General features: G+C 37.1%; 17 non-coding genes across 17 annotated transcripts; all 17 read right to left on the bottom strand.

The window, feature by feature from the left end:
- Positions 1-1157: 1157 nt before the first annotated feature.
- Positions 1158-1248, bottom strand: TRNAR-UCU (transfer RNA arginine (anticodon UCU)). The gene is given in 2 exon segments: positions 1158-1193; positions 1212-1248. It is a non-coding gene; the product is annotated as a tRNA-Arg (tRNA).
- Positions 1249-1575: 327 nt separating this feature from the next.
- TRNAK-UUU (transfer RNA lysine (anticodon UUU)) lies at positions 1576-1648 on the bottom strand. Its single transcript has one exon. It is a non-coding gene; the product is annotated as a tRNA-Lys (tRNA).
- Positions 1649-3161: 1513 nt separating this feature from the next.
- On the bottom strand, positions 3162-3252 carry TRNAR-UCU (transfer RNA arginine (anticodon UCU)). Its single transcript is given in 2 exon segments — positions 3162-3197; positions 3216-3252. It is a non-coding gene; the product is annotated as a tRNA-Arg (tRNA).
- Positions 3253-3579: 327 nt separating this feature from the next.
- Positions 3580-3652, bottom strand: TRNAK-UUU (transfer RNA lysine (anticodon UUU)). Its single transcript has one exon. It is a non-coding gene; the product is annotated as a tRNA-Lys (tRNA).
- Positions 3653-5165: 1513 nt separating this feature from the next.
- On the bottom strand, positions 5166-5256 carry TRNAR-UCU (transfer RNA arginine (anticodon UCU)). Its single transcript is given in 2 exon segments — positions 5166-5201; positions 5220-5256. It is a non-coding gene; the product is annotated as a tRNA-Arg (tRNA).
- Positions 5257-5583: 327 nt separating this feature from the next.
- On the bottom strand, positions 5584-5656 carry TRNAK-UUU (transfer RNA lysine (anticodon UUU)). Its single transcript has one exon. It is a non-coding gene; the product is annotated as a tRNA-Lys (tRNA).
- Positions 5657-7174: 1518 nt separating this feature from the next.
- On the bottom strand, positions 7175-7265 carry TRNAR-UCU (transfer RNA arginine (anticodon UCU)). Its single transcript is given in 2 exon segments — positions 7175-7210; positions 7229-7265. It is a non-coding gene; the product is annotated as a tRNA-Arg (tRNA).
- Positions 7266-7592: 327 nt separating this feature from the next.
- Positions 7593-7665, bottom strand: TRNAK-UUU (transfer RNA lysine (anticodon UUU)). The gene has a single exon. It is a non-coding gene; the product is annotated as a tRNA-Lys (tRNA).
- A 1518-nt stretch (positions 7666-9183) lies between these two features.
- TRNAR-UCU (transfer RNA arginine (anticodon UCU)) lies at positions 9184-9274 on the bottom strand. Its single transcript is given in 2 exon segments — positions 9184-9219; positions 9238-9274. It is a non-coding gene; the product is annotated as a tRNA-Arg (tRNA).
- Positions 9275-9601: 327 nt separating this feature from the next.
- On the bottom strand, positions 9602-9674 carry TRNAK-UUU (transfer RNA lysine (anticodon UUU)). Its single transcript has one exon. It is a non-coding gene; the product is annotated as a tRNA-Lys (tRNA).
- Positions 9675-11187: 1513 nt separating this feature from the next.
- Positions 11188-11278, bottom strand: TRNAR-UCU (transfer RNA arginine (anticodon UCU)). Its single transcript is given in 2 exon segments — positions 11188-11223; positions 11242-11278. It is a non-coding gene; the product is annotated as a tRNA-Arg (tRNA).
- Positions 11279-13197: 1919 nt separating this feature from the next.
- On the bottom strand, positions 13198-13288 carry TRNAR-UCU (transfer RNA arginine (anticodon UCU)). The gene is given in 2 exon segments: positions 13198-13233; positions 13252-13288. It is a non-coding gene; the product is annotated as a tRNA-Arg (tRNA).
- A 327-nt stretch (positions 13289-13615) lies between these two features.
- Positions 13616-13688, bottom strand: TRNAK-UUU (transfer RNA lysine (anticodon UUU)). The gene has a single exon. It is a non-coding gene; the product is annotated as a tRNA-Lys (tRNA).
- Positions 13689-15216: 1528 nt separating this feature from the next.
- TRNAR-UCU (transfer RNA arginine (anticodon UCU)) lies at positions 15217-15307 on the bottom strand. Its single transcript is given in 2 exon segments — positions 15217-15252; positions 15271-15307. It is a non-coding gene; the product is annotated as a tRNA-Arg (tRNA).
- A 1928-nt stretch (positions 15308-17235) lies between these two features.
- On the bottom strand, positions 17236-17326 carry TRNAR-UCU (transfer RNA arginine (anticodon UCU)). Its single transcript is given in 2 exon segments — positions 17236-17271; positions 17290-17326. It is a non-coding gene; the product is annotated as a tRNA-Arg (tRNA).
- A 327-nt stretch (positions 17327-17653) lies between these two features.
- Positions 17654-17726, bottom strand: TRNAK-UUU (transfer RNA lysine (anticodon UUU)). Its single transcript has one exon. It is a non-coding gene; the product is annotated as a tRNA-Lys (tRNA).
- Positions 17727-19239: 1513 nt separating this feature from the next.
- Positions 19240-19330, bottom strand: TRNAR-UCU (transfer RNA arginine (anticodon UCU)). The gene is given in 2 exon segments: positions 19240-19275; positions 19294-19330. It is a non-coding gene; the product is annotated as a tRNA-Arg (tRNA).
- Positions 19331-19649: the final 319 nt, after the last annotated feature.

Here is a 19649-nt window from a genome sequence, read left to right as displayed (position 1 = left end):
AAATGACATTGTGAAATCAATAAAGTGCCAAATACTATTACTACCTACTAAATTACATTTTCAGCAGTATCTTTGGGAATTTCCTCTTGGGCATAGATTATGCAATGTTTTCAAAGCAAACAGTCTCTGTTTAAGTAGACTTTCTTTCACTGCCATTTTGGTAAATGTTTCTGGTGATGCAGACGCAGGCATTGCTTGTTACTGTTTCAATTAGTTATAAAATAGGAGGAGGGATAAAATTGACCCAGCTGGTGTTTGAACACAAAGCCTTTGAATGCTTTTGCTACATTCGTCTAGGACTCCAAGCCGCTATCCATTGCACTAGAGATCCGACCTGATTCAACACGGTGATCAGAGATTCACAAATAAAAAGATGACCTATCAGCTGTTGACCAACTTTATCAAGTTAATCGGACACTACCTTACATTTTGAACATTGAATTGGGTAAAAGATAATCAACATGTCAAACTACATGATACAGTTTGGGTAAGTCTTCTTAACCCTTGTCAAAGAATGTAGAAGACAGATGGGTATGTAATGACTTGATTAAGACTTTTTTGAAACATCTCTAATAGGACTCCCCATTCATTGGATCCTGAAAAGAGTATGCAATTGATATACCTTTTCTTTAACCAAGCCGCCTGAACAGGGACTTGAACCCTGGGCCCTCAGATTAAAAGTCTGATGCTCTCCCGGCTGAGCTATCCAGGCTCGGAGAGGTCGCTCCACAAAATGACCTTATCAACATTTGGAAGTGTCCCAACTATCACTACGTTTCTTAAGATGGTTGCCGGTATTAAGTACTGAATACGCGGAATATAATAATGAATTGGTACTTCAAGCATTTGAAATCTCTTCAGTAAATTTAACCTTATTGTAAGTCCTGAAATTGCTACTATCTCATTTTTTTTGCTGACTTAGAAGTCATATGTTTTTATTGACATTGTAAAATTAAGGAAGGGCCCGAAATCTTACTTCTGAGTAAATTACATTTTCATAAGTACAGCTGCCAATTTCCTCTTCTGCAAAGATTGCGTAATTTGAATAGTATCTATTTAAAATAGACTTCCTTTCACTGCCCTTTTTGGTGAAGCAGAAGCATGCATGCACTGTTTATTACTCTTTTAAACAGTTATGAAATAAATAGGGATAAAACTGACTCTGGTGGGATTCGAACCCACAACCTTTGAATATCTTTTTTACATTCACCTAGAAGTCCAATGCGCTATCCATTGCACCACAGAGCCAATACACTCTGATTAGGTGCAGAGATATTCTGAAATGAAATAATGTTGATCAGCTTTATAAAGTTCATTTGATACTATAACCATGGATTTATTTTGAATATTGAATTGGGGAAATTATATTCACCGTCTCAAGTTACATGATACCTTAGGTAAGTCTACGTACGACTTAAGTTTAGTCAAATGGCACATGATATATGAGGCAGATGTGCATTTCACAACTCCATGAAAGACGTTTTTGCAATTTTAGTAATGGAATATCTTATTCGTCATGCAGGGGAACACAAAAAGAGCATCCAATTAGAGTAATTTTTCTTTAAAGGAAGCAACCGCCTGAACAGGGACTTGAACCCTGGACCCTCAGATTAAAAGTCTGATGCTCTACCGACTGAGCTATCCAGGCTCTGCTATACTCTGTCTTAAAATCAGTTAAACAAATGTGGACGTACACTGACCTACACTCTATGTATTAATATGGTTACATATATTAGCAATCAAATTTGTAGAGTTTAATAACAAATTGATGTTTTAACCCCTTCCATGCTCATGACGAGCTCAGCTCGTCGTGCAGTACACTTGTCGTGTGCTTATGACGAGCTGAGCTCGTCATGAACAATGGATTTACAGATCATTCAGCACAGGAGGAAAATCTCCTGTAGCATTGAAGGTGTTAAGCATTTGAAATTTCAGCAGCACACGTAATCCATTTTAAATCCTGAAATTTGTACTATCTCATTTCGGCTGACTTAGAAATCATGTGTCTAAAATGACATTGTGAAATCAATAAAGTGCCAAATACTATTACTTCCTACTAAATTACATTTTCAGCAGTATCTTTGGGAATTTCCTCTTGGGCATAGATTATGCAATGTTTTCAAAGCAAACAGTCTCTGTTTAAGTAGACTTTCTTTCACTGCCATTTTGGTAAATGTTTCTGGTGATGCAGACGCAGGCATTGCTTGTTACTGTTTCAATTAGTTATAAAATAGGAGGAGGGATAAAATTGACCCAGCTGGTGTTTGAACACAAAGCCTTTGAATGCTTTTGCTACATTCGTCTAGGACTCCAAGCCGCTATGCATTGCACTAGAGATCCGACCTGATTCAACACGGTGATCAGAGATTCACACATAAAAAGATGACCTATCAGCTGTTGACCAACTTTATCAAGTTAATTGGACACTACCTTACATTTTGAACATTGAATTGGGTAAAAGAAAATCAACAAACTACATGATACAGTTTGGGTAAGTCTTCTTAACCCTTGTCAAAGAATGTAGAAGACAGATGGGTATGTAATGACTTGATTAAGACTTTTTTGAAACATCTCTAATAGGACTCCCCATTCATTGGATCCTGAAAAGAGTATGCAATTGATATACCTTTTCTTTAAACAAGCCGCCTGAACAGGGACTTGAACCCTGGGCCCTCAGATTAAAAGTCTGATGCTCTCCCGACTGAGCTATCCAGGCTCGGAGAGGGCGCTCCACAAAATGACCTTATCAACATTTGGAAGTGTCCCAACTATCACTACGTTTCTTAAGATGGTTGCCGGTATTAAGTACTGAATACGCGGAATATAATAATGAATTGGTACTTCAAGCATTTGAAATCTCTTCAGTAAATTTAACCTTATTGTAAGTCCTGAAATTGCTACTATCTCATTTTTTTTGCTGACTTAGAAGTCATATGTTTTTATTGACATTGTAAAATTAAGGAAGGGCCCGAAATCTTACTTCTGAGTAAATTACATTTTCATAAGTACAGCTGCCAATTTCCTCTTCTGCAAAGATTGCGTAATTTGAATAGTATCTATTTAAAATAGACTTCCTTTCACTGCCCTTTTTGGTGAAGCAGAAGCATGCATGCACTGTTTATTACTCTTTTAAACAGTTATGAAATAAATAGGGATAAAACTGACTCTGGTGGGATTCGAACCCACAACCTTTGAATATCTTTTTTACATTCACCTAGAAGTCCAATGCGCTATCCATTGCACCACAGAGCCAATACACTCTGATTAGGTGCAGAGATATTCTGAAATGAAATAATGTTGATCAGCTTTATAAAGTTCATTTGATACTATAACCATGGATTTATTTTGAATATTGAATTGGGGAAATTATATTCACCGTCTCAAGTTACATGATACCTTAGGTAAGTCTACGTACGACTTAAGTTTAGTCAAATGGCACATGATATATGAGGCAGATGTGCATTTCACAACTCCATGAAAGACGTTTTTGCAATTTTAGTAATGGAATATCTTATTCGTCATGCAGGGGAACACAAAAAGAGCATCCAATTAGAGTAATTTTTCTTTAAAGGAAGCAACCGCCTGAACAGGGACTTGAACCCTGGACCCTCAGATTAAAAGTCTGATGCTCTACCGACTGAGCTATCCAGGCTCTGCTATACTCTGTCTTAAAATCAGTTAAACAAATGTGGACGTACACTGACCTACACTCTATGTATTAATATGGTTACATATATTAGCAATCAAATTTGTAGAGTTTAATAACAAATTGATGTTTTAACCCCTTCCATGCTCATGACGAGCTCAGCTCGTCGTGCAGTACACTTGTCGTGTGCTTATGACGAGCTGAGCTCGTCATGAACAATGGATTTACAGATCATTCAGCACAGGAGGAAAATCTCCTGTAGCATTGAAGGTGTTAAGCATTTGAAATTTCAGCAGCACACGTAATCCATTTTAAATCCTGAAATTTGTACTATCTCATTTCGGCTGACTTAGAAATCATGTGTCTAAAATGACATTGTGAAATCAATAAAGTGCCAAATACTATTACTACCTACTAAATTACATTTTCAGCAGTATCTTTGGGAATTTCCTCTTGGGCATAGATTATGCAATGTTTTCAAAGCAAACAGTCTCTGTTTAAGTAGACTTTCTTTCACTGCCATTTTGGTAAATGTTTCTGGTGATGCAGACGCAGGCATTGCTTGTTACTGTTTCAATTAGTTATAAAATAGGAGGAGGGATAAAATTGACCCAGCTGGTGTTTGAACACAAAGCCTTTGAATGCTTTTGCTACATTCGTCTAGGACTCCAAGCCGCTATGCATTGCACTAGAGATCCGACCTGATTCAACACGGTGATCAGAGATTCACACATAAAAAGATGACCTATCAGCTGTTGACCAACTTTATCAAGTTAATTGGACACTACCTTACATTTTGAACATTGAATTGGGTAAAAGAAAATCAACAAACTACATGATACAGTTTGGGTAAGTCTTCTTAACCCTTGTCAAAGAATGTAGAAGACAGATGGGTATGTAATGACTTGATTAAGACTTTTTTGAAACATCTCTAATAGGACTCCCCATTCATTGGATCCTGAAAAGAGTATGCAATTGATATACCTTTTCTTTAAACAAGCCGCCTGAACAGGGACTTGAACCCTGGGCCCTCAGATTAAAAGTCTGATGCTCTCCCGACTGAGCTATCCAGGCTCGGAGAGGGCGCTCCACAAAATGACCTTATCAACATTTGGAAGTGTCCCAACTATCACTACGTTTCTTAAGATGGTTGCCGGTATTAAGTACTGAATACGCGGAATATAATAATGAATTGGTACTTCAAGCATTTGAAATCTCTTCAGTAAATTTAACCTTATTGTAAGTCCTGAAATTGCTACTATCTCATTTTTTTTGCTGACTTAGAATTCATATGTTTTTATTGACATTGTAAAATTAAGGAAGGGCCCAAAATCTTACTTCTGAGTAAATTACATTTTCATAAGTACAGCTGCCAATTTCCTCTTCTGCAAAGATTGCGTAACTTGAATAGTATCTATTTAAAATAGACTTCCTTTCACTGCCCTTTTTGGTGAAGCAGAAGCATGCATGCACTGTTTATTACTCTTTGAAACAGTTATGAAATAAATAGGGATAAAACTGACTCCGGTGGGATTCGAACCCACAACCTTTGAATATCTTTTTTACATTCACCTAGAAGTCCAATGCGCTATCCATTGCGCCACAGAGCCAATACACTCTGATGAGGTGCAGAGATATTCTGAAATGAAATAATGTTGATCAGCTTTATAAAGTTCATTTGATACTATAACCATGGATTTATTTTGAATATTGAATTGGGGAAATTATATTCACCGTCTCAAGTTACATGATGCCTTAGGTAAATCTACGTACAACTTAAGTTTAGTCAAATGGCACATGATATATGAGGCAGATGTGCATTTCACAACTCCATGAAAGACGTTTTTGCAATTTTAGTAATGGAATATCTTATTCGTCATGCAGGGGAACACAAAAAGAGCATCCAATTAGAGTAATTTTTCTTTAAAGGAAGCAACCGCCTGAACAGGGACTTGAACCCTGGACCCTCAGATTAAAAGTCTGATGCTCTACCGACTGAGCTATCCAGGCTCTGCTATACTCTGTCTTAAAATCAGCTAAACAAATGTGGACGTACACTGACCTACACTCTATGTATTAATATGGTTACATATATTAGCAATCAAATTTGTAGAGTTTAATAACAAATTGATGTTTTAACCCCTTCCATGCTCATGACGAGCTCAGCTCGTCGTGCAGTACACTTGTTGTGTGCTTATGACGAGCTGAGCTCGTCATGAACAATGGATTTACAGATCATTCAGCACAGGAGGAAAATCTCCTGTAGCATTGAAGGTGTTAAGCATTTGAAATTTCAGCAGCACACGTAATCCATTTTAAATCCTGAAATTTGTACTATCTCATTTCGGCTGACTTAGAAATCATGTGTCTAAAATGACATTGTGAAATCAATAAAGTGCCAAATACTATTACTACCTACTAAATTACATTTTCAGCAGTATCTTTGGGAATTTCCTCTTGGGCATAGATTATGCAATGTTTTCAAAGCAAACAGTCTCTGTTTAAGTAGACTTTCTTTCACTGCCATTTTGGTAAATGTTTCTGGTGATGCAGACGCAGGCATTGCTTGTTACTGTTTCAATTAGTTATAAAATAGGAGGAGGGATAAAATTGACCCAGCTGGTGTTTGAACACAAAGCCTTTGAATGCTTTTGCTACATTCGTCTAGGACTCCAAGCCGCTATCCATTGCACTAGAGATCCGACCTGATTCAACACGGTGATCAGAGATTCACAAATAAAAAGATGACCTATCAGCTGTTGACCAACTTTATCAAGTTAATCGGACACTACCTTACATTTTGAACATTGAATTGGGTAAAAGATAATCAACATGTCAAACTACATGATACAGTTTGGGTAAGTCTTCTTAACCCTTGTCAAAGAATGTAGAAGACAGATGGGTATGTAATGACTTGATTAAGACTTTTTTGAAACATCTCTAATAGGACTCCCCATTCATTGGATCCTGAAAAGAGTATGCAATTGATATACCTTTTCTTTAACCAAGCCGCCTGAACAGGGACTTGAACCCTGGGCCCTCAGATTAAAAGTCTGATGCTCTCCCGGCTGAGCTATCCAGGCTCGGAGAGGTCGCTCCACAAAATGACCTTATCAACATTTGGAAGTGTCCCAACTATCACTACGTTTCTTAAGATGGTTGCCGGTATTAAGTACTGAATACGCGGAATATAATAATGAATTGGTACTTCAAGCATTTGAAATCTCTTCAGTAAATTTAACCTTATTGTAAGTCCTGAAATTGCTACTATCTCATTTTTTTTGCTGACTTAGAAGTCATATGTTTTTATTGACATTGTAAAATTAAGGAAGGGCCCGAAATCTTACTTCTGAGTAAATTACATTTTCATAAGTACAGCTGCCAATTTCCTCTTCTGCAAAGATTGCGTAATTTGAATAGTATCTATTTAAAATAGACTTCCTTTCACTGCCCTTTTTGGTGAAGCAGAAGCATGCATGCACTGTTTATTACTCTTTTAAACAGTTATGAAATAAATAGGGATAAAACTGACTCTGGTGGGATTCGAACCCACAACCTTTGAATATCTTTTTTACATTCACCTAGAAGTCCAATGCGCTATCCATTGCACCACAGAGCCAATACGCTCTGATTAGGTGCAGAGATATTCTGAAATGAAATAATGTTGATCAGCTTTATAAAGTTCATTTGATACTATAACCATGGATTTATTTTGAATATTGAATTGGGGAAATTATATTCACCGTCTCAAGTTACATGATACCTTAGGTAAGTCTACGTACGACTTAAGTTTAGTCAAATGGCACATGATATATGAGGCAGATGTGCATTTCACAACTCCATGAAAGACGTTTTTGCAATTTTAGTAATGGAATATCTTATTCGTCATGCAGGGGAACACAAAAAGAGCATCCAATTAGAGTAATTTTTCTTTAAAGGAAGCAACCGCCTGAACAGGGACTTGAACCCTGGACCCTCAGATTAAAAGTCTGATGCTCTACCGACTGAGCTATCCAGGCTCTGCTATACTCTGTCTTAAAATCAGCTAAACAAATGTGGACGTACACTGACCTACACTCTATGTATTAATATGGTTACATATATTAGCAATCAAATTTGTAGAGTTTAATAACAAATTGATGTTTTAACCCCTTCCATGCTCATGACGAGCTCAGCTCGTCGTGCAGTACACTTGTCGTGTGCTTATGACGAGCTGAGCTCGTCATGAACAATGGATTTACAGATCATTCAGCACAGGAGGAAAATCTCCTGTAGCATTGAAGGTGTTAAGCATTTGAAATTTCAGCAGCACACGTAATCCATTTTAAATCCTGAAATTTGTACTATCTCATTTCGGCTGACTTAGAAATCATGTGTCTAAAATGACATTGTGAAATCAATAAAGTGCCAAATACTATTACTACCTACTAAATTACATTTTCAGCAGTATCTTTGGGAATTTCCTCTTGGGCATAGATTATGCAATGTTTTCAAAGCAAACAGTCTCTGTTTAAGTAGACTTTCTTTCACTGCCATTTTGGTAAATGTTTCTGGTGATGCAGACGCAGGCATTGCTTGTTACTGTTTCAATTAGTTATAAAATAGGAGGAGGGATAAAATTGACCCAGCTGGTGTTTGAACACAAAGCCTTTGAATGCTTTTGCTACATTCGTCTAGGACTCCAAGCCGCTATCCATTGCACTAGAGATCCGACCTGATTCAACACGGTGATCAGAGATTCACAAATAAAAAGATGACCTATCAGCTGTTGACCAACTTTATCAAGTTAATCGGACACTACCTTACATTTTGAACATTGAATTGGGTAAAAGATAATCAACATGTCAAACTACATGATACAGTTTGGGTAAGTCTTCTTAACCCTTGTCAAAGAATGTAGAAGACAGATGGGTATGTAATGACTTGATTAAGACTTTTTTGAAACATCTCTAATAGGACTCCCCATTCATTGGATCCTGAAAAGAGTATGCAATTGATATACCTTTTCTTTAACCAAGCCGCCTGAACAGGGACTTGAACCCTGGGCCCTCAGATTAAAAGTCTGATGCTCTCCCGGCTGAGCTATCCAGGCTCGGAGAGGTCGCTCCACAAAATGACCTTATCAACATTTGGAAGTGTCCCAACTATCACTACGTTTCTTAAGATGGTTGCCGGTATTAAGTACTGAATACGCGGAATATAATAATGAATTGGTACTTCAAGCATTTGAAATCTCTTCAGTAAATTTAACCTTATTGTAAGTCCTGAAATTGCTACTATCTCATTTTTTTTGCTGACTTAGAAGTCATATGTTTTTATTGACATTGTAAAATTAAGGAAGGGCCCGAAATCTTACTTCTGAGTAAATTACATTTTCATAAGTACAGCTGCCAATTTCCTCTTCTGCAAAGATTGCGTAATTTGAATAGTATCTATTTAAAATAGACTTCCTTTCACTGCCCTTTTTGGTGAAGCAGAAGCATGCATGCACTGTTTATTACTCTTTTAAACAGTTATGAAATAAATAGGGATAAAACTGACTCTGGTGGGATTCGAACCCACAACCTTTGAATATCTTTTTTACATTCACCTAGAAGTCCAATGCGCTATCCATTGCACCACAGAGCCAATACACTCTGATTAGGTGCAGAGATATTCTGAAATGAAATAATGTTGATCAGCTTTATAAAGTTCATTTGATACTATAACCATGGATTTATTTTGAATATTGAATTGGGGAAATTATATTCACCGTCTCAAGTTACATGATACCTTAGGTAAGTCTACGTACGACTTAAGTTTAGTCAAATGGCACATGATATATGAGGCAGATGTGCATTTCACAACTCCATGAAAGACGTTTTTGCAATTTTAGTAATGGAATATCTTATTCGTCATGCAGGGGAACACAAAAAGAGCATCCAATTAGAGTAATTTTTCTTTAAAGGAAGCAACCGCCTGAACAGGGACTTGAACCCTGGACCCTCAGATTAAAAGTCTGATGCTCTACCGACTGAGCTATCCAGGCTCTGCTATACTCTGTCTTAAAATCAGTTAAACAAATGTGGACGTACACTGACCTACACTCTATGTATTAATATGGTTACATATATTAGCAATCAAATTTGTAGAGTTTAATAACAAATTGATGTTTTAACCCCTTCCATGCTCATGACGAGCTCAGCTCGTCGTGCAGTACACTTGTCGTGTGCTTATGACGAGCTGAGCTCGTCATGAACAATGGATTTACAGATCATTCAGCACAGGAGGAAAATCTCCTGTAGCATTGAAGGTGTTAAGCATTTGAAATTTCAGCAGCACACGTAATCCATTTTAAATCCTGAAATTTGTACTATCTCATTTCGGCTGACTTAGAAATCATGTGTCTAAAATGACATTGTGAAATCAATAAAGTGCCAAATACTATTACTACCTACTAAATTACATTTTCAGCAGTATCTTTGGGAATTTCCTCTTGGGCATAGATTATGCAATGTTTTCAAAGCAAACAGTCTCTGTTTAAGTAGACTTTCTTTCACTGCCATTTTGGTAAATGTTTCTGGTGATGCAGACGCAGGCATTGCTTGTTACTGTTTCAATTAGTTATAAAATAGGAGGAGGGATAAAATTGACCCAGCTGGTGTTTGAACACAAAGCCTTTGAATGCTTTTGCTACATTCGTCTAGGACTCCAAGCCGCTATGCATTGCACTAGAGATCCGACCTGATTCAACACGGTGATCAGAGATTCACAAATAAAAAGATGACCTATCAGCTGTTGACCAACTTTATCAAGTTAATTGGACACTACCTTACATTTTGAACATTGAATTGGGTAAAAGATAATCAACAAACTACATGATACAGTTTGGGTAAGTCTTCTTAACCCTTGTCAAAGAATGTAGAAGACAGATGGGTATGTAATGACTTGATTAAGACTTTTTTGAAACATCTCTAATAGGACTCCCCATTCATTGGATCCTGAAAAGAGTATGCAATTGATATACCTTTTCTTTAACCAAGCCGCCTGAACAGGGACTTGAACCCTGGGCCCTCAGATTAAAAGTGTGATGCTCTCCCGACTGAGCTATCCAGGCTCGGAGAGGGCGCTCCACAAAATGACCTTATCAACTTTTGGAAGTGTCCCAACTATCACTACGTTTCTTAAGATGGTTGCCGGTATTAAGTACTGAATACGCGGAATATAATAATGAATTGGTACTTCAAGCATTTGAAATCTCTTCAGTAAATTTAACCTTATTGTAAGTCCTGAAATTGCTACTATCTCATTTTTTTTGCTGACTTAGAAGTCATATGTTTTTATTGACATTGTAAAATTAAGGAAGGGCCCACAATCTTACTTCTGAGTAAATTACATTTTCATAAGTACAGCTGCCAATTTCCTCTTCTGCAAAGATTGCGTAATTTGAATAGTATCTATTTAAAATAGACTTCCTTTCACTGCCCTTTTTGGTGAAGCAGAAGCATGCATGCACTGTTTATTACTCTTTTAAACAGTTATGAAATAAATAGGGATAAAACTGACTCTGGTGGGATTCGAACCCACAACCTTTGAATATCTTTTTTACATTCACCTAGAAGTCCAATGCGCTATCCATTGCGCCACAGAGCCAATACGCTCTGATTAGGTGCAGAGATATTCGGAAATGAAATAATGTTGATCAGCTTTATAAAGTTCATTTGATACTATAACCATGGATTTATTTTGAATATTGAATTGGGGAAATTATATTCACAATCTCAAGTTACATGATACCTTAGGTAAGTCTACGTACGACTTAAGTTTAGTCAAATGGCACATGGTATATGAGGCAGATGTGCATTTCACAACTCCATGAAAGACGTTTTTGCAATTTTAGTAATGGAATATCTTATTCGTCATGCAGGGGAACACAAAAAGAGCATCCAATTAGAGTAATTTTTCTTTAAAGGAAGCAACCGCCTGAACAGGGACTTGAACCCTGGACCCTCAGATTAAAAGGCTGATGCTCTACCGACTGAGCTATCCAGGCTCTGCTATACTTTGTCTTAAAATCAGCTAAACAAATGTGGACGTACACTGACCTACACTCTGTGTATTAATATGGTTACATATATTAGCAATCAAATTTGTAGAGTTTAATAACAAATTGATGTTTTAACCCCTTCCATGCTCATGACGAGCTCAGCTCGTCATGCAGTACACTTGTCGTGTGCTTATGACGAGCTGAGCTCGTCATGAACAATGGATTTACAGATCATTCAGCACAGGAGGAAAATCTCCTGTAGCATTGAAGGTGTTAAGCATTTGAAATTTCAGCAGCACACGTAATCCATTTTAAATCCTGAAATTTGGACTATCTCATTTTCGGCTGACTTAGAAATCATGTGTCTAAAATGACATTGTGAAATCAATAAAGTGCCAAATACTATTACTACCTACTAAATTACATTTTCAGCAGTATCTTTGGGAATTTCCTCTTGGGCATAGATTATGCAATGTTTTCAAAGCAAACAGTCTCTGTTTAAGTAGACTTTCTTTCACTGCCATGTTGGTAAATGTTTCTGGTGATGCAGACGCAGGCATTGCTTGTTACTGTTTCAATTAGTTATAAAATAGGAGGAGGGATAAAATTGACCCAGCTGGTGTTTGAACACAAAGCCTTTGAATGCTTTTGCTACATTCGTCTAGGACTCCAAGCCGCTATCCATTGCACTAGAGATCCGACCTGATTCAACACGGTGATCAGAGATTCACAAATAAAAAGATGACCTATCAGCTGTTGACCAACTTTATCAAGTTAATCGGACACTACCTTACATTTTGAACATTGAATTGGGTAAAAGATAATCAACATGTCAAACTACATGATACAGTTTGGGTAAGTCTTCTTAACCCTTGTCAAAGAATGTAGAAGACAGATGGGTATGTAATGACTTGATTAAGACTTTTTTGAAACATCTCTAATAGGACTCCCCATTCATTGGATCCTGAAAAGAGTATGCAATTGATATACCTTTTCTTTAACCAAGCCGCCTGAACAGGGACTTGAACCCTGGGCCCTCAGATTAAAAGTCTGATGCTCTCCCGGCTGAGCTATCCAGGCTCGGAGAGGTCGCTCCACAAAATGACCTTATCAACATTTGGAAGTGTCCCAACTATCACTACGTTTCTTAAGATGGTTGCCGGTATTAAGTACTGAATACGCGGAATATAATAATGAATTGGTACTTCAAGCATTTGAAATCTCTTCAGTAAATTTAACCTTATTGTAAGTCCTGAAATTGCTACTATCTCATTTTTTTTGCTGACTTAGAAGTCATATGTTTTTATTGACATTGTAAAATTAAGGAAGGGCCCAAAATCTTACTTCTGAGTAAATTACATTTTCATAAGTACAGCTGCCAATTTCCTCTTCTGCAAAGATTGCGTAATTTGAATAGTATCTATTTAAAATAGACTTCCTTTCACTGCCCTTTTTGGTGAAGCAGAAGCATGCATGCACTGTTTATTACTCTTTTAAACAGTTATGAAATAAATAGGGATAAAACTGACTCTGGTGGGATTCGAACCCACAACCTTTGAATATCTTTTTTACATTCACCTAGAAGTCCAATGCGCTATCCATTGCGCCACAGAGCCAATACGCTCTGATTAGGTGCAGAGATATTCTGAAATGAAATAATGTTGATCAGCTTTATAAAGTTCATTTGATACTATAACCATGGATTTATTTTGAATATTGAATTGGGGAAATTATATTCACCGTCTCAAGTTACATGATACCTTAGGTAAGTCTACGTACGACTTAAGTTTAGTCAAATGGCACATGATATATGAGGCAGATGTGCATTTCACAACTCCATGAAAGACGTTTTTGCAATTTTAGTAATGGAATATCTTATTCGTCATGCAGGGGAACACAAAAAGAGCATCCAATTAGAGTAGTTTTTCTTTAAAGGAAGCAACCGCCTGAACAGGGACTTGAACCCTGGACCCTCAGATTAAAAGTCTGATGCTCTACCGACTGAGCTATCCAGGCTCTGCTATACTCTGTCATACTCTGTCTTAAAATCAGCTAAACAAATGTGGACGTACATTGACCTACACTCTATGTATTAATATGGTTACATATATTAGCAATCAAATTTGTAGAGTTTAATAACAAATTGATGTTTTAACCCCTTCCATGCTCATGACGAGCTCAGCTCGTCGTGCAGTACACTTGTCGTGTGCTTATGACGAGCTGAGCTCGTCATGAACAATGGATTTACAGATCATTCAGCACAGGAGGAAAATCTCCTGTAGCATTGAAGGTGTTAAGCATTTGAAATTTCAGCAGCACACGTAATCCATTTTAAATCCTGAAATTTGTACTATCTCATTTCGGCTGACTTAGAAATCATGTGTCTAAAATGACATTGTGAAATCAATAAAGTGCCAAATACTATTACTACCTACTAAATTACATTTTCAGCAGTATCTTTGGGAATTTCCTCTTGGGCATAGATTATGCAATGTTTTCAAAGCAAACAGTCTCTGTTTAAGTAGACTTTCTTTCACTGCCATGTTGGTAAATGTTTCTGGTGATGCAGACGCAGGCATTGCTTGTTACTGTTTCAATTAGTTATAAAATAGGAGGAGGGATAAAATTGACCCAGCTGGTGTTTGAACACAAAGCCTTTGAATGCTTTTGCTACATTCGTCTAGGACTCCAAGCCGCTATCCATTGCACTAGAGATCCGACCTGATTCAACACGGTGATCAGAGATTCACAAATAAAAAGATGACCTATCAGCTGTTGACCAACTTTATCAAGTTAATCGGACACTACCTTACATTTTGAACATTGAATTGGGTAAAAGATAATCAACATGTCAAACTACATGATACAGTTTGGGTAAGTCTTCTTAACCCTTGTCAAAGAATGTAGAAGACAGATGGGTATGTAATGACTTGATTAAGACTTTTTTGAAACATCTCTAATAGGACTCCCCATTCATTGGATCCTGAAAAGAGTATGCAATTGATATACCTTTTCTTTAACCAAGCCGCCTGAACAGGGACTTGAACCCTGGGCCCTCAGATTAAAAGTCTGATGCTCTCCCGGCTGAGCTATCCAGGCTCGGAGAGGTCGCTCCACAAAATGACCTTATCAACATTTGGAAGTGTCCCAACTATCACTACGTTTCTTAAGATGGTTGCCGGTATTAAGTACTGAATACGCGGAATATAATAATGAATTGGTACTTCAAGCATTTGAAATCTCTTCAGTAAATTTAACCTTATTGTAAGTCCTGAAATTGCTACTATCTCATTTTTTTTGCTGACTTAGAAGTCATATGTTTTTATTGACATTGTAAAATTAAGGAAGGGCCCAAAATCTTACTTCTGAGTAAATTACATTTTCATAAGTACAGCTGCCAATTTCCTCTTCTGCAAAGATTGCGTAATTTGAATAGTATCTATTTAAAATAGACTTCCTTTCACTGCCCTTTTTGGTGAAGCAGAAGCATGCATGCACTGTTTATTACTCTTTTAAACAGTTATGAAATAAATAGGGATAAAACTGACTCTGGTGGGATTCGAACCCACAACCTTTGAATATCTTTTTTACATTCACCTAGAAGTCCAATGCGCTATCCATTGCGCCACAGAGCCAATACGCTCTGATTAGGTGCAGAGATATTCTGAAATGAAATAATGTTGATCAGCTTTATAAAGTTCATTTGATACTATAACCATGGATTTATTTTGAATATTGAATTGGGGAAATTATATTCACCGTCTCAAGTTACATGATACCTTAGGTAAGTCTACGTACGACTTAAGTTTAGTCAAATGGCACATGATATATGAGGCAGATGTGCATTTCACAACTCCATGAAAGACGTTTTTGCAATTTTAGTAATGGAATATCTTATTCGTCATGCAGGGGAACACAAAAAGAGCATCCAATTAGAGTAATTTTTCTTTAAAGGAAGCAACCGCCTGAACAGGGACTTGAACCCTGGACTCTCAGATTAAAAGTCTGATGCTCTACCGACTGAGCTATCCAGGCTCTGCTATACTCTGTCATACTCTGTCTTAAAATCAGCTAAACAAATGTGGACGTACATTGACCTACACTCTATGTATTAATATGGTTACATATATTAGCAATCAAATTTGTAGAGTTTAATAACAAATTGATGTTTTAACCCCTTCCATGCTCATGACGAGCTCAGCTCGTCGTGCAGTACACTTGTCGTGTGCTTATGACGAGCTGAGCTCGTCATGAACAATGGATTTACAGATCATTCAGCACAGGAGGAAAATCTCCTGTAGCATTGAAGGTGTTAAGCATTTGAAATTTCAGCAGCACACGTAATCCATTTTAAATCCTGAAATTTGTACTATCTCATTTCGGCTGACTTAGAAATCATGTGTCTAAAATGACATTGTGAAATCAATAAAGTGCCAAATACTATTACTACCTACTAAATTACATTTTCAGCAGTATCTTTGGGAATTTCCTCTTGGGCATAGATTATGCAATGTTTTCAAAGCAAACAGTCTCTGTTTAAGTAGACTTTCTTTCACTGCCATTTTGGTAAATGTTTCTGGTGATGCAGACGCAGGCATTGCTTGTTACTGTTTCAATTAGTTATAAAATAGGAGGAGGGATAAAATTGACCCAGCTGGTGTTTGAACACAAAGCCTTTGAATGCTTTTGCTACATTCGTCTAGGACTCCAAGCCGCTATCCATTGCACTAGAGATCCGACCTGATTCAACACGGTGATCAGAGATTCACAAATAAAAAGATGACCTATCAGCTGTTGACCAACTTTATCAAGTTAATCGGACACTACCTTACATTTTGAACATTGAATTGGGTAAAAGATAATCAACATGTCAAACTACATGATACAGTTTGGGTAAGTCTTCTTAACCCTTGTCAAAGAATGTAGAAGACAGATGGGTATGTAATGACTTGATTAAGACTTTTTTGAAACATCTCTAATAGGACTCCCCATTCATTGGATCCTGAAAAGAGTATGCAATTGATATACCTTTTCTTTAACCAAGCCGCCTGAACAGGGACTTGAACCCTGGGCCCTCAGATTAAAAGTCTGATGCTCTCCCGGCTGAGCTATCCAGACTCGGAGAGGTCGCTCCACAAAATGACCTTATCAACATTTGGAAGTGTCCCAACTATCACTACGTTTCTTAAGATGGTTGCCGGTATTAAGTACTGAATACGCGGAATATAATAATGAATTGGTACTTCAAGCATTTGAAATCTCTTCAGTAAATTTAACCTTATTGTAAGTCCTGAAATTGCTACTATCTCATTTTTTTTGCTGACTTAGAAGTCATATGTTTTTATTGACATTGTAAAATTAAGGAAGGGCCCGAAATCTTACTTCTGAGTAAATTACATTTTCATAAGTACAGCTGCCAATTTCCTCTTCTGCAAAGATTGCGTAATTTGAATAGTATCTATTTAAAATAGACTTCCTTTCACTGCCCTTTTTGGTGAAGCAGAAGCATGCATGCACTGTTTATTACTCTTTTAAACAGTTATGAAATAAATAGGGATAAAACTGACTCTGGTGGGATTCGAACCCACAACCTTTGAATATCTTTTTTACATTCACCTAGAAGTCCAATGCGCTATCCATTGCACCACAGAGCCAATACGCTCTGATTAGGTGCAGAGATATTCTGAAATGAAATAATGTTGATCAGCTTTATAAAGTTCATTTGATACTATAACCATGGATTTATTTTGAATATTGAATTGGGGAAATTATATTCACCGTCTCAAGTTACATGATACCTTAGGTAAGTCTACGTACGACTTAAGTTTAGTCAAATGGCACATGATATATGAGGCAGATGTGCATTTCACAACTCCATGAAAGACGTTTTTGCAATTTTAGTAATGGAATATCTTATTCGTCATGCAGGGGAACACAAAAAGAGCATCCAATTAGAGTAATTTTTCTTTAAAGGAAGCAACCGCCTGAACAGGGACTTGAACCCTGGACCCTCAGATTAAAAGTCTGATGCTCTACCGACTGAGCTATCCAGGCTCTGCTATACTCTGTCTTAAAATCAGCTAAACAAATGTGGACGTACACTGACCTACACTCTATGTATTAATATGGTTACATATATTAGCAATCAAATTTGTAGAGTTTAATAACAAATTGATGTTTTAACCCCTTCCATGCTCATGACGAGCTCAGCTCGTCGTGCAGTACACTTGTCGTGTGCTTATGACGAGCTGAGCTCGTCATGAACAATGGATTTACAGATCATTCAGCACAGGAGGAAAATCTCCTGTAGCATTGAAGGTGTTAAGCATTTGAAATTTCAGCAGCACACGTAATCCATTTTAAATCCTGAAATTTGTACTATCTCATTTCGGCTGACTTAGAAATCATGTGTCTAAAATCACATTGTGAAATCAATAAAGTGCCAAATACTATTACTACCTACTAAATTACATTTTCAGCAGTATCTTTGGGAATTTCCTCTTGGGCATAGATTATGCAATGTTTTCAAAGCAAACAGTCTCTGTTTAAGTAGACTTTCTTTCACTGCCATTTTGGTAAATGTTTCTGGTGATGCAGACGCAGGCATTGCTTGTTACTGTTTCAATTAGTTATAAAATAGGAGGAGGGATAAAATTGACCCAGCTGGTGTTTGAACACAAAGCCTTTGAATGCTTTTGCTACATTCGTCTAGGACTCCAAGCCGCTATGCATTGCACTAGAGATCCGACCTGATTCAACACGGTGATCAGAGATTCACAAATAAAAAGATGACCTATCAGCTGTTGACCAACTTTATCAAGTTAATTGGACACTACCTTACATTTTGAACATTGAATTGGGTAAAAGATAATCAACAAACTACATGATACAGTTTGGGTAAGTCTTCTTAACCCTTGTCAAAGAATGTAGAAGACAGATGGGTATGTAATGACTTGATTAAGACTTTTTTGAAACATCTCTAATAGGACTCCCCATTCATTGGATCCTGAAAAGAGTATGCAATTGATATACCTTTTCTTTAACCAAGCCGCCTGAACAGGGACTTGAACCCTGGGCCCTCAGATTAAAAGTGTGATGCTCTCCCGACTGAGCTATCCAGGCTCGGAGAGGGCGCTCCACAAAATGACCTTATCAACATTTGGAAGTGTCCCAACTATCACTACGTTTCTTAAGATGGTTGCCTGTATTAAGTACTGAATACGCGGAATATAATAATGAATTGGTACTTCAAGCATTTGAAATCTCTTCAGTAAATTTAACCTTATTGTAAGTCCTGAAATTGCTACTATCTCATTTTTTTTGCTGACTTAGAAGTCATATGTTTTTATTGACATTGTAAAATTAAGGAAGGGCCCAAAATCTTACTTCTGAGTAAATTACATTTTCATAAGTACAGCTGCCAATTTCCTCTTCTGCAAAGATTGCGTAATTTGAATAGTATCTATTTAAAATAGACTTCCTTTCACTGCCCTTTTTGGTGAAGCAGAAGCATGCATGCACTGTTTATTACTCTTTTAAACAGTTATGAAATAAATAGGGATAAAACTGACTCTGGTGGGATTCGAACCCACAACCTTTGAATATCTTTTTTACATTCACCTAGAAGTCCAATGCGCTATCCATTGCGCCACAGAGCCAATACGCTCTGATTAGGTGCAGAGATATTCGGAAATGAAATAATGTTGATCAGCTTTATAAAGTTCATTTGATACTATAACCATGGATTTATTTTGAATATTGAATTGGGGAAATTATATTCACCGTCTCAAGTTACATGATACCTTAGGTAAGTCTACGTACGACTTAAGTTTAGTCAAATGGCACATGATATATGAGGCAGATGTGCATTTCACAACTCCATGAAAGACGTTTTTGCAATTTTAGTAATGGAATATCTTATTCGTCATGCAGGGGAACACAAAAAGAGCATCCAATTAGAGTAATTTTTCTTTAAAG

The sequence above is a fragment of the Lissotriton helveticus genome, chromosome 1_1, assembly GCF_964261635.1.
Source record: "Lissotriton helveticus chromosome 1_1, aLisHel1.1, whole genome shotgun sequence".
Taxonomy (NCBI): Eukaryota; Metazoa; Chordata; class Amphibia; order Caudata; family Salamandridae; genus Lissotriton; species Lissotriton helveticus.
Note: the sequence above shows the minus strand (reverse complement) of the source record. Positions and strands in the feature narration are given on the sequence as shown.